The 13,955-nt window shown below is 35.8% G+C and overlaps 1 protein-coding gene across 2 annotated transcripts in view; it reads left to right on the top strand.

Moving 5' to 3' along the window:
- Positions 1–13,955, top strand: part of LOC132699885 (uncharacterized) — a 63,063-nt gene that overhangs the window by 14,426 nt on the left and 34,682 nt on the right. Inside the window, exon 1 of one of the 2 annotated variants that reach the window (XM_060666847.1) lies at positions 1,669–1,841. The exons of the other annotated variant lie outside the window; for it this stretch is intronic. The gene's annotated coding sequence lies outside the window, so the exon portion shown is untranslated. Of the gene's footprint in view, positions 1–1,668; positions 1,842–13,955 lie in introns of those variants that run through there. 2 annotated transcript variants of the gene reach the window in all.

Raw genomic sequence — 13,955 nt, 5'->3', positions numbered from 1 at the left:
TAATAATTATTAATTATACTGTTAGTTTATTTCATCTTTTCATCTGAAAAATAAATAAAAATGTATGTCGCGATAAAGCTATGTAGACCAGATCATAAAATAATCAACCTTTAATGTCAATTGTATGTTTTAGTGCTAAGTTGTGATTAGAAGCTTGCTTTAGACCATTTTTTTTTGTTATATGTATATAAACAGTATTTTATTCTATCTAACAATTTTGACAGAATATTGTATTGACGAAATATTTTATTGTTAACACAACAAAAATGCTTCGGAATACCGAAAATTTTTTTAATATACATGTGGAAGAAATATAAAATAAATGCAACTTGTAATGTTTTTTAATGTAAAATTAAAAAATAAATAATTTACCAAATATTAAAAAAGCAATTTTTCCACCAAAAACTAATGGTCATGCAACACATAAAGTTGAGGCATTAATGATTAAAATTACATTTATTAAACTTGTTGCATAATATACTATTGTGTCAAACAATATTTGTCATCAACTCTGCAGTTTCCTAGACTATGGTATGCATATAGTGAGTCACTTTGCCAGGAAGATCTTAGAATCATTCTTTTGATTAATATAATTCTGGGACAAAGAAAATAATACCTTAATTTTCAATTTTTTTTTTATTAGGCGTACTGACTTGTCTCGGTTTATTGTTGTGGGTATCCGTCAGTCCTACCGAATTTTTGTATACATAATGATTTTATTAACTAATTATTTATTTGAGTTTAATAATGTCGTCACCTCAAGGCCATCAAAACTGGTCCTCTGACTATCAAAGGTAGAGTTCCCCGAACGATATACCGTTTTTTCAACCTTTTATGACTTCGGCATGAGTTTAAGACCCGCCTGTTATGAAGTGGAAAGGACCGTTCTTTTCAGCACGCGTACCAGAAGACAGGGCCGTATTTAAGATGTTAGCTGACAACACCTGTGTCTTGTGGACTGTTGCATTTTAAAAGTAGGAAAATTTTCTAAAACAGTCCCCTTGAGGTAGATCTATTTTTGGTTGAATTTTCAGATTAAATATTTTTATCTCCTATATTAGGAAGGTTAAGCTGATTGCGAAGCTTTCAAATTATTTCTATTCCGTCTTGTGTTTGTAATTATACACATTTCATTACAATTTACAATAATAATCGAGGAATCTTACCAACGAAACTCGACACAAATCTTTTCAGAATTTGTATACGAAGTACGTAAGTACGGTTCTGGAACGTCATTGTGGAATTGCGAATCTATTTATTGATGGTTACAAAAACAAAGCCAAACCACGTAGCCCTGCGGTAAGAACCTCACAAGAATTTACCGGATTATGTCGTAAAAACCGTATATCTTTGGGGATTGTATACCGAAAAGTTTTGTCCCTTTTATATGGGTTCGTGGTTCTCTGTTTTGATTTACTGGACACGCATATTATTTTTTTGGAACGCGTTATTGTCCACTAATTCGTTGACGATTTTCAACCAAATCGTAAAAACCCATTCGAGACGTATTCGAAGAAATTTACATTATTTACCTATTCGGATTCCGATTCAACGACGCCACAATTTGCCCGGAATTTTCGCGCGCCACAGAATAATTGAATAAATAAACGACTATTCCAGCTTCCGATGGTTTTAATTCCGCCGCATTTAGTTATTTATAGCGTTTGCAACACGACCACCGGTCAAACCGCAATGTAAACTTAATTTCGAATCGAATTAAAAATATCGCCTATTTAGTTCGTGATACGAGGAATTTTTCCGCCACCGTCGTACTAGTGTATTTCTTAAAGACGGGGAAAACACGACCCGGATGATGTGAAACAGTTGCAGAGTGGATGCAGGTGATTTTTTTGTTTTATAATATTTGTTGAAATTGGCAAACATTTTATAAAAGATAGGAAGAGAAAACTTTTGAATGTGAATCGGGTTGATTGGTCGTGTTTTTAGGTCAAAAATTAGGGGTCGGATTTTTTGTACCTTTTAGAGACAAACCATCCGGTTTAAATATTTTCTTTAGTTGGAATGATAATGTGAATTACCTTAGATAATATTATAAGGTTGTGCGGAAAGTCATTTCGTTTTTTCCCGTCAGAGGACTTAATTAGGTTTTTTCGAAACCAACTTCACACTTAAGCCGCATAACCATTATATGTCTTGAGAGCTGCCATTGCAAGGCTTGTGTGTGAAAAAGTTCTATTAATTCTACGCAGTAGTTTTTGGTTGGTGCCCTTTTAAATATGGAGAGCAATAAGCAGCATTTTCGTCATATTTTACTTTTTTACTTCAGAAAAGGTAAAAATGCTGTCCAAGCGAGAAAAAAATTGACGGATGTGTATGGAGAAGGCGCGTTAAAAGTACGCCAGTGCCAGAACTGGTTTGCAAAATTTCGATCCGGCAATTTTGATGTCGAAGATGCACCACGGTCTGGAAGGCCGGTCGAAGCTGACAAAGATGCGATAAAGGCATTAGTTGATGCAAATCGGCGAATAACCACACGAGAGATCGGTGAGAGATTAAATTTGTCGAATTCGACTGTTTATGGCCATTTGAAAGGCATGGGCTTAACCTCGAAGCTCGATGTGTGGGTGCCCCATGTCCTTACGGAGCGAAATTTGTGTCGTCGCGTTGACGTGTGTGATTCGCTCCTCAAACGTCAAGAAAATGATCCATTTTTGAAGCGGATTATTACTGGGGACGAAAAATGGGTTGTATACAACAATGTTAAACGCAAGAGGTCATGGAGCCGAAAAGATGAACCGGCTCAAAGCGTGTCAAAAGCCAACATTCACCAAAAAAAGGTGATGCTCTCCGTTTGGTGGGATGTCAAAGGAATCGTTTTATTTGAGCTTTTGCCGGACAGTACAACGATTAATTCAGAAGTCTATTGTCATCAATTGGACAAATTGAATGATTCACTTAAAGAGAAGAGGCCCGAATTAATCAACAGGAAGGGTGTAGTGTTCCACCAGGATAATGCGAGACCTCACACAAGTTTGGTCACTCGCCAAAAACTTTTACAGCTTGAATGGGACGTACTGCAACATCCACCATATTCTCCAGATCTGGCGCCTTCCGACTACTATTTGTTCCGGTCCCTGCAAAATTTTTTGGATGGCAAAACCTTTACCTCAAATGAAGATGTCAAAAACCACCTGAACCAGTTTTTTGCCAGCAAGGACCAAAACTTTTATGAGAGGGGAATTATGTTACGGCCAGAAAGATGGCAAAAGGTGTTGGACCAGAATGGCCAATATATAATTTAATAAAATATTTATTCATTACACGAAAACTGTCTTTCACAACAACACAATACAATAATACCTTAAAAATAATAATAATAAAAAAGAACAATATACAATATTAATATTTTTCAACAAAAAGTAAACAGATAGCTCAAAAGCGGCGCAGTCTAGTTTTAAATAGCTATTATACTGAACCGCTAATGAACTATTTATATAATTAATAAATTTCGCACTATTTATTGAAATAAAAAATGGATGAGCAACAAATAAAATATGAAAAATACCTACAAAATTGGAAGAACAACAAAACTCTACTACACTCTATAGAAAATGCAATTGAAGATAAAGAATTTGATAACTCGATATAATCCCTTGCTAATAACATAATTGGCAACACATTATTAGAAAAACTGTATTTATAGCAAATGATCTTTGTACCTTTTTTTAAATGAATATAAATTTAAGTTACTGAATCCCTGTGACAAAGAATTATAAACACGAATCGCGTTGAATGCGAAAGATCTACGAAACAAGGCACTCTGATGACGTGGCATCGTTAGTCTGTATCTGTATCTTACATTCACAGAATGGATAGTACTCCTAGGAGTAAGCCGCTCTCTCAGCAAAGTGTGTGAAAAGGTTATGGATAATTTTCATAACCATTTCCATTTTAAGCCAATATGCCTTTTGAAAGATATTTTTTAAATATTCACGAAATCTTAAATCACAATCTATGATCACCCCCAATTTTTTTGCCGAATCGACAACGGAAAGTTTAATATTATCATATTAATATTTTGTTTAAGTTTCTTAACTTTATTTTTATTTCCAAATATCATTAAATGTCATTTTGATGGGTTTAGCTTTAAATTATGGACACGAGACAGTTCACTAATCCTTGCAAAATCTTGATTTGTAAATACCTCTTTTTTTTAATGTCAAAAGTTCAAATTAAAAGATATAACGGCCCCAAAATGGAACCTTGCGGTACCCCGGAAATAATTTCGATTTCTTTCGAATGTCTGCTATCATACTATAGTATAGTATATAGTATCAGGGGGAGTCCAGAAGTTTTGTAAAAAGTAAGAGCCAATCATTATTATTCCCAGTTCTTTTAAGTCTTTGTAAAGCTGAGTCTCTCTGCTTCATAAATATTTTAACATTTTTCGTCAACCAGGGAGCCTTTGGTTTACTTATACGTGATTTTTTAATTGAAGCATGTGCATCAAATAATGTTGTAAGTTTCTCATCAATAAATGAATGAAAATTGTTGACATATAGCCAATAAGAAATAATTTTTTCGCGATTTTCGTCTGTTTTTTAAAACAAAACCTATTTTGATGGGGCTCGGGGGTCGCCAACTATTTTAGGAAAATTAAAAACCGCCTTTGCAACGGTCCAAGCAAATTTTGTTTTCTCAGAAACGGTTACCGACATCAAAATAATCTTCGAAAGAGAAAACGCCTGAGATCCAAATCGAAAATTCATTAATAATAAGTTTTTTTGAAAACTATGAGTTGGGTTCTTTCTTCACTGAAAAATGGATATAATCAGAATACAACGTTTCAGTTTTCAGTTTGTATTACGTGACCAGAGGGAGAGTGTGGACGGCTAAAATGTTTGTATTCGACGTTTTCACATATCGTGCAGGGTTTTCTTGCTATAATAAAAAGTATAATATGTGTCTTAACTTTGCAGCTGTCTGCTTCAGATTTGGCAGGGAAGTAGAAGTCCAACCGATATTTAAAGTTTAAAAGTTGTTGAAAATTTTTTTAGGTTACTTTTGGCAAAATTCTTATGAAAAACTGATAAACAAAATGTATTAATTAATTAATGTATTAATTAACGAGTAAAAGCACGAGCTTGTGTAATAACAGTGATTCTTGTAATTTCCCGCCAATCATTTTAAACAAATGATACCAACCCTCCTCGTAGTGTGCGAAATCCCGCAAAAATAATCTTTCCTTTCGAACCGTTATAAGTATTTATGCCTCGGGCAGTCGATTCTGCTCATTCGTCTGTTAAAACGTCGCCGATAATGACCCTAACGATGTCATTAGATTCCGTTTCCTCTGTGATGTGAACGTCGGCAAATCCGGTTCGTACTGTTTATTATTTTTTGAAAAGGAAAAAATAACGGTCTACTTTGCATAGTAATAACAATATAAAGGTAATTAATCAAGCTATACGGCTATTATCGCAAAGAGAGAGAACACATATAACCCACAACCTTTTAAAATGGCCACTACACCTAACGACTTCCCAAAAAAGGAAAAAAAAATACAAACTTTCGATTAATATATTAATATAGAAAAGTTAAGACGGATGTTATCATTTTTGGAAATGAAACTGTTACTATACAAGGTGTTTTCGAGCATAATCAATTTCGCATGTTTATTTTATTTGCGAAAATTTCAAAAAATAATCTTTCCACAATTACGCGCTCTTTTCGAAAATTCAATTCAATAAAAACACAGTTCAATTGTGTTTATTAAATATAACTCAAAATTAATAAAAGTTTTCATCATTTCACCAAATGTGTTACCAAATCACCACATCTGGCGATTTTGCAGTAGATCCGGCAACGTAGCACCTTTTATCGCTCAGCATATAACTAAAACGTCACCGAAACAAACGCCGTTAATTAGCCACAAATTTTAAGTAATTTATTATTATTGTTATTAATAATAAACGGGCATTCGTCTCGAAGAGGTCGAACTTCGTCTCTCTACAAACTTGACTTTTCGCGCATCTACGTTTATTGCGTCTTGCGTCTACGCAATTTCGCGGTAATAAATTCTCGCTAATAGTCGTCTTTAAGGCCTTGCCTTGAAGATATTTTGATTTATATTTGCCACGGGTGGAAGATGGTAAATTTAACGGCCCCGCGTCCTTGGCGGGCGATCTCTCTCGTTTACTAATAAATAGACGAAAAAAATATTTTCTACGCGTAAACATATAAAGGAAAAACAGTTTTGACTCAAAACAAAAGCGACTGACGCTCCTCCCGCGTCGAAAACTTGAACCACAATGTAAACAATGAAATTGTGACGTGACTATTACCACCAAAAATACCAAATTACTAAACGATCACATTTTTTTCTCCTCTTTTCAAATATTGGGTTATTTTTGGCAGGAAGTTAATGACCATTGTTTCAAAAATCAAATTAACCATGATAGCTGTTGTCATGGAAACTTGCATAGTCAACTGTCATTTTATAATTAAAATTAAACAAATTAACTCTTTTGCTATATCTAAAAAAAGCAACTAATTTAATTTTTATGGCTAATTTGATTTTTGAAACAAATCTGTCAACCCTAACAACCCATAGATTCTTGAGATCAGAAAGAAAATGCAATCGATTGGCACATTCAAATATTCATATTCAATTGAAAAAAACGTCTACTTGTCAAAAAAACTCCAGCTTATTATTAGTAATTTATAATGGGCCACCCTGTACGCATGCCTTACAACAGTTCAGCGTTCATCTAAACCTATTTGTGGTGAAATCATGGACAAGCGAAGATTGCCATCGAAAAGGGGCCAGCTCGGAATTAAGAATCGCATACGAAACAATAGTCAATCAGAAAATATAGGCTTACCTTTTGACGAAACTCTTCGCCAACAATGCTATCGGATATCGTTGGAATCGTGAACTACTTTCTTCGACTAGAAAAGAATCCATTATCGCGATCAATTCCAATCAATCAAATTATTAACTGCAACGTTCTTAGAGTGTGGTGTTTGTTGTTTCTCTGTGAACTGTCGAACTGTCGACCACAGAACACATACGAGTCTTCGTATAACAAGAAAAGCAACAACGTCCGTGTTTATAACTGCAGGGGATTTAGTAGAGTTCATCGATGTATTAAAATTAAATTAAAGAAATAAAATTATAATTACTCATTGTATAAACTCTCCATAAAACGGAAAAGTGCATCCTTCTAATGACTTGTATACTGTGCAATCATAACTAACCAAACTACCAATTAAATTTGAAACAAAGTTAAATGAAAAAGAGTTTTCTTAGATATACAGGGCGTATCTATACATGGTGTTATGCCAGGACATTAACCGACATTATTCTTTTAAATGGCATTCTATAAATATTTTTAAAAACACTAATCATTCGCTTGATATAGAGTACATTGTGTATTTACATAGCATAAGACATTTCGAGTAGTTTTTGAGAAAAACCTGCCTTTGAACAAATGTGTTTTGTGAAAAATAAAAGTGAGAATTTTTATTATGCTTTGGCGAAAATATATTTTACAGGGTGGTCAGAAATGACCTCCAAAAAACGATGTTAAAAAAACACTTTGCACATTTACTGGGTTTATTGGTAGTTTAGAAGTTATGGCCAATTGTCTACAGCAACTCGTGTATTTTATTTTAAAATTGCCTACCGAAGGGAATTTACGAAGTTAAACATATAAACTATAGTGGAGGGGGCCGAGAATACTTCCTTGAGGGACTCCCATTCCAACCTTAGCTATATCTGAAGAGCAGGCATCGTAAACGACTCCCTGATACCTGTCGGTCGAAAATAACAATACTAGTGAGAAGGCAGCTTCATCAAAACCAATATACCTTAAAATGGATCATATCAAAGGCATAACTAGAAACGTAGCACTATTCTCATCTAGTGCTTTTACTACGTCATCCATAATATGTAACCTCTTCTAAATTCAGATTGTCTATAGGGGATAATCTCATTGGTTGTTCGATTACTTTCTCTACTGAGATGGATCGTATCATGAAGCTGATTCAGATCATTTCATCTTCATGCAAGATGGTGCTCCACCTCATTTCTCTCTAGACGTTCGCCTTTACTCGAATAACGCCATTTCGGGACGTTGCGTAGCAAGAGGAGGAGCAGAAGATCAATTTTATCGATGGTGGCCTCCCAGGTCTCCAGATCTCACTCTCTGTAGTTACGTTAAAGAGCGCATATTTATCCCTTCTATGCCTGGCACTGAATTAATGTAGCAGTGAATTCCATGACGTTTTTCTCTATCCGTTAATGTCAGAATCATCCTTCTATCTATCGTAGTTTGGAAGAAATATCTTTTCGAATAACCCTGTATATACTCAGGGTCAAGCACTTTTTGTATCTAACTTTTTTCCCCAGTGTACCTATTGAGATTTTGAGGGATGACTAATTATACCGTCGACCTTGGGTGCCATCTTAACGAATCCGCCAATCATATAATTTCACAACTGACTTTTGCTTTCATAAAACAATCGATTGCAAAATAACGCTGCAGTGACGGCGTCTTCTTCCCATAGAAGACGGCCGACGATTCGGTCAGATAATTAATTAGAATCCGTCGGTAATTTCGTTTAATTGAAATTTGCGCTGTGGGTAATTCAATCTATACGACTAGGCTCGGAGATTGAAATAACTTTCGAGCCGATAATAAATAATATCGTGTCGCGAGTCGATGAAGATTTACGAGGGTCTCGTCGCTAAATAGGGGGCGGCACCAGTGAGCATCGCAATTATTTTCGAACAGTCGATGCTGTCATTCCACCAAACACGAACTAACCGGGCGTCCTTTTCTATAGTTTTTTTCTAAGAAGGACGGTAGATTTGTAATTAATACCATTTATCCTAAAACACCGTGGATCTTGCTGACGATTTAACCCGTTTTGTCCCAGTGGTGCGTTATTGCACCATCTATTCTATGATTTTTTTTGTCACATCCAGGAAACATTTTTGCCAATGCATTTAGAAATTTTATTATTATCACTACTACACGACAAAAAACCGTAGAAATCGCTAATGTATGTGTAAAGAAAAGATCTTACATATGGTTAAGGCTTTCGCGGCCCGTTGATAAGCTATTATCTTCATTCGGGTTTAAAGGCCGTCGTCGATTGGAATTACTTCCTAACGTTTCGCTAGCACGAGTGGCGAGCTTCTTCAGAGGTCCTTCCATCTCCGATGTTGGACGTAGACTGACGATTTCTCCTGCGCAGGTTGTATTTATGCCGATTGGTGAAGGATGTCGACATCCTTGTGAGCTTCGACGTTGTCTCACTGTTTACCAAAGTACCTCTGAAGAGTTGCTTGGACCTGGTGAACAGGATATTTCCTGTCGATATTTGCAAACTTTTTGAAGTCTGTCTGACCGGTAGCTATTTCGTGTGGAAGGGAAACTTCTACGAACAGGTGGACGGAGTGGCAACGGGAAGCCCACTAAGTCCGGTTATAGCCAACTTATTTATGGAACACTTTGAGGAAAAAGCGATCGAGACCTCAGAGTACAAGCCAGCAACGTGGTTCCGGTACGTGGATGACACCTTCGTGATTTGGAAACATGGTATGGACAAGCTCAACAACTTTCTGCAGCATCTCAACAGTCAGCATCCCAGCATCCAGTTTACTATGGAGACTGAAAATGACCAACAACTTGCATTCCCTACCCGTTTCACGTCTCCCTCACCCGCCGGCGCTCGCTTGCTCGGAATCGCAATGCCATTTCAAATGAGCCACGTAACGCACGCGTCATTGTGATTTGTTTCGCTTCGTTTTTCGTCAAATGTCACACGCAAAATGGACAAATTTTTATTAAATAAACAAGTCAGTAGTTCAAATGATAGTGATAAAGCATCTACTAGTGGAGGCGGGAAAGCAAAAAAAATTAATGAAGGCGCCGATCAAGATTGCTTAACGCAATTATATAAATATGCAGAGTCTAAAGCCCTAGTTGTCTCACAAGATCTGATGGCCCTTTTCACGGAACACCTGTCCAAGCTCACTGAATGGTTTTCGAAGTTTTTGATGTTGAAAAATTTGCGTGGATCCAAGATCCTTTCTATGCATAAGCTCCACCAGAAATCACATCACACGATGAACTCTCTTGTGACAGCAGCCTTAAAGCTAGATTCACCAGTTCCGATTTGGTGGAGTTTTGGTTATCGATTCAAAATGAATATCCACATTTATCTTCAAAAGCTTTAAGAATTTTCATTCCGTTTGCAACATCATATTTATGTGAAGTAGGATTTTCAGCTGTAGCAGCAATCAGGATCAATGTGGAGCAAGAAATGAGAATAGCAGTGTCAATGTTATTCCCGGCTTTGAAAAAATATGCGGAGATCACCAAGCTCACCCGTCACATTGACTTGACTGAGTAATTATCGTATTTTATTTTTGTTTTTCTTAAGTCTTTCTTGCTGTTACTATTCTTTTATAATAAAAAAACTCAATTACATATTGTAGATGTTTTGATTTTTGTAACTATTTACCTAACCTAACTACTATTACTGTAGGCACCTAGGTACATACTATTGGTAACCCCTGGGTTAAGATGTCTTAAATCGCATGTTATATTTATCGCTAAATTTTTCAAAGAAACTTCTGTAATACTTTTAACAAAACTTCTGGATTCCTCCTGCGTCGATTTTTGCCGAGTCGAACTTGCTGACGTTTCACCAATCATCCTGTATGTAAGCTTCTTCCGAGCTTGACTGAAACTGGCTCGCATTTTGCTCTGTACATTTATTTATTTATTTTGATTCGAGATGTCAGTTGGTGTTGATTGATTGGGCTTTGGCACGGGCTCGTCGACGCCAGACGCCATTTTAGATGGCGACGTCGTATTTTCCGGAAAAATCGTCGCCGGAAACGACGGGAAAACGAAATAACACGCGATAAAACGCGGAAAAAAATGAAATACAGTCGTAAGAGTCGTCTCGGTCGTCTGATTTGGCCATCTGCCAAGTCCAGACGTACCGAGAGTTTCGATTGAAAAATAGGGGCACAACCGTTTTCGGAGCAACGTTGTCAAAATTGTAAAGCCGGTTTTCCACGACACGGACAGTCAAGTCTGTTTTTTGAAACTTAAAATAAAACTGCAGTAAACCCAAAACTCTTGTTTAGGCTTTATTCGAGTTCTGTTTTTCTTTTGACCAATTTTTATAATTGGTATTCCTTTGGAGAGCGTCTAAAAAAGCACTAACTTCCTGAGTACTCCACTGCTTTCTCAGCAGCTTACTGTCAGACTCTCAAATACCAACCTATTTATAATAGATATACTGGAATGAAAAAATAGGTTATCTACTTTAATAACTGCAAATAATTTTATTAAAAAACGAATTAAATTGGTTTAGTAACAAGTTATATCGTTGTCTTCTCTCTTTTTAAATTATTTCCGAGGTTTAAGGTACCTAAATGCAATTTAGACTACAAAACCTTTAATAATTAAATTAATTAAAATAACTACAAAAGTATAAAACTATAGGTGCAATTCGTTTTTTATTTTTAAAAAAATCTTAATTGTTCTTATGTTTTCGAGGCAGTAATTAAGTTAATTATAGGGGTAAAAGATTTAAAACTTACACTTTGAAGTTCTGATGCTAATCCTAGTGGAATAGGCCTCATATTTCTATATTTTCCATACGATCGAAGGATTTATAAAATCACAATCTAATAATCTGTGTTGAACTTCTTGATAATCGCAGATTTTTTCGCCAAGAACGAATTGTTTACATTTGTTGAGCAAACGTTCAGTTAAAGCGTAACCACTTTCTCCTTCATATTTCTATGCAATCAATGATCGTTTGTCTCTAAAGGTACTGACAGAATCACAGACAGACAGAATTGTATTTTTATCGACGTGAAACGACTGAATTAACTCTTTGAGAATATTGCTTTTAGGGGTATTGGTATTGGTATTGGTATTAAAGGGGGGCGCCCTCGCGGGCGTCCAAGCACTTAGGCCACCAGATGGGTCCGTTGTGCCCCCAGTCCGCTCTAGAGGACGTCCAGAATGCCGTCCCTCCTATAGAAGGTCAGCAACTCCTTTAGCCCAATACCGTGCCCTGAGTCCGGATCGATCAGGGCCGTTCCGAAGACTCCCAATCTTGCCCATGAAAATTTTCTTATTACGTAATCGGCATGAGGTCGTAGCGTTAGTTCTGAGTCTAACATGACTGAATTTTATCAACGTCTACTAGCATCTCATTATTTGTTTCAATTTTTATGTTTTCTATATTAACAGTACTCAATTTTTGTTTTTTGCTAAAAATACAAAATTTAGATTTTGACGCTTTAATATTAAGTTTGTGTTTACATAACCATTCATATATTCGGTTCAAATCGCTGTTAATACTACGTTTCACCTGATCTATGTCACTACCAGCTATATATAACATTAATAATACTTTATAATAATAATGCTTCCGTATTTGTAATATCTAAAAGACAGTTGCCTATTATACTGAAGACATCTCTGAGTACCACAGTCGAGATTCCACTCGTCCCATCACCCACATTTTTCATACTATTTTTTTACATTGGAGAGTGACAAAGTGTCAAATTTAGAAAACTCTATATAGGTACGAATGGCTGCTATATCCTGCTATATCCTGTTCCAACTAAAATTAGACAATATAGTACGATAACAAACAAAAATAAGTTTAAGTTACTATTCATTTTTGTTTTAACTAATTGGAAAGTATATTTTAAACTAATTAATAATTTTTAATTTAATTTAATTAGTAATAAATAAAATGCTGAACGTAAAATGGCTTTCAGAAAGGTAAACTGGCCGTATTGTTTTTCTTGAATAGGTAATTTAATAAATGACGATAAAGCATTTTCAATTCAAAAATAAGTGAAAACCCACGAAAAATGTTAAGCTGATAACCGTCAGCACCAAAAGGTACCTCGTGACGTCACCAACAACGGTTAAAGATAGCACTCCGTAATTTGTTAATAAGATTCCGCACATTAAAGCTCAAAATAGTGTCACGACTGAGTACGCAGATTTTTTTTAGTATGATATTTGAAACGTTAATGTTATTTGATAGGTACTTCAGTAGAATTTATTACCGCCATTCCGCCGTCGGAAGGAAAAAAAGTCTCGACGCACATAATCCTATCTGAATTTCAATGAATAATAATGTTCAGAAATTTGCATCGCTAAGTAGCGACGACGACACAAACAAATGTCTTCGCATAAGCTTGGCTTATTAGTCGTTTCGATGTAGTCGAGATCACTGTACGGAAAGATCTAAAGGATTATTCCCCGTATGATTCCGATTTGGCACCTGTCTCCATTTTTTCATTCACCAATTTGAAAAACACACCCGCAGCTTTTAGACATTTAAAGAATCAGTTTATACGTTTGCGAGCAATGGAGGTTTTATACTTTGCCAAAATTGTTTAAATCGAATCTCAATTTTTCGACGTGTTTGATTTTTTGGGGGTACTTTGTGAAATGGTTACAATCTTTTTTCTGCTTTCAACTAATCACTCATGAAACTCAAGATCGCGGTACGGTTCCGGGACCGAAAAAAGAATGTTGTCTCGAAAACGGTACTTCCGATCAAAAAAATTGTTCAACCCGATTTTGGGCAATAACAAAAAAATACGGTTGACCCAAAAGTATACAGGGTGTCCCGGTTATGAGCAAATAACTGAAAATTGTGATTTATCGAAGTAAATTATTGGCCATAACTGAGAAACCGTAGCAAGAGTTGCCGTTTGATTTGAGCCGTTTTTTAGGTCGCCTCGAGGGCTACAATTTTGCATTCACCCTTTTCGTCTGTCATACAGGGTGAACGAAATACGGTCCAGAAAGCGTTTGGTTGAAATTGAATATTACCTTATAACTGTATTACCGTAACGAATGGGCGAATTTGGGTTTTGTATATTCGTCAATTCCGTACTTAAAACTATAATGCCGGCAATAAATAGCTTG

Source organism: Cylas formicarius, unplaced genomic scaffold (assembly GCF_029955315.1).
Source record: "Cylas formicarius isolate icCylForm1 unplaced genomic scaffold, icCylForm1.1 PGA_scaffold_3__17_contigs__length_32017465, whole genome shotgun sequence".
NCBI lineage: Eukaryota > Metazoa > Arthropoda > Insecta > Coleoptera > Brentidae > Cylas > Cylas formicarius.
The sequence above is the reverse complement of the archived record's forward strand: the minus strand, read 5'-3'. Positions and strand labels throughout refer to the sequence as shown.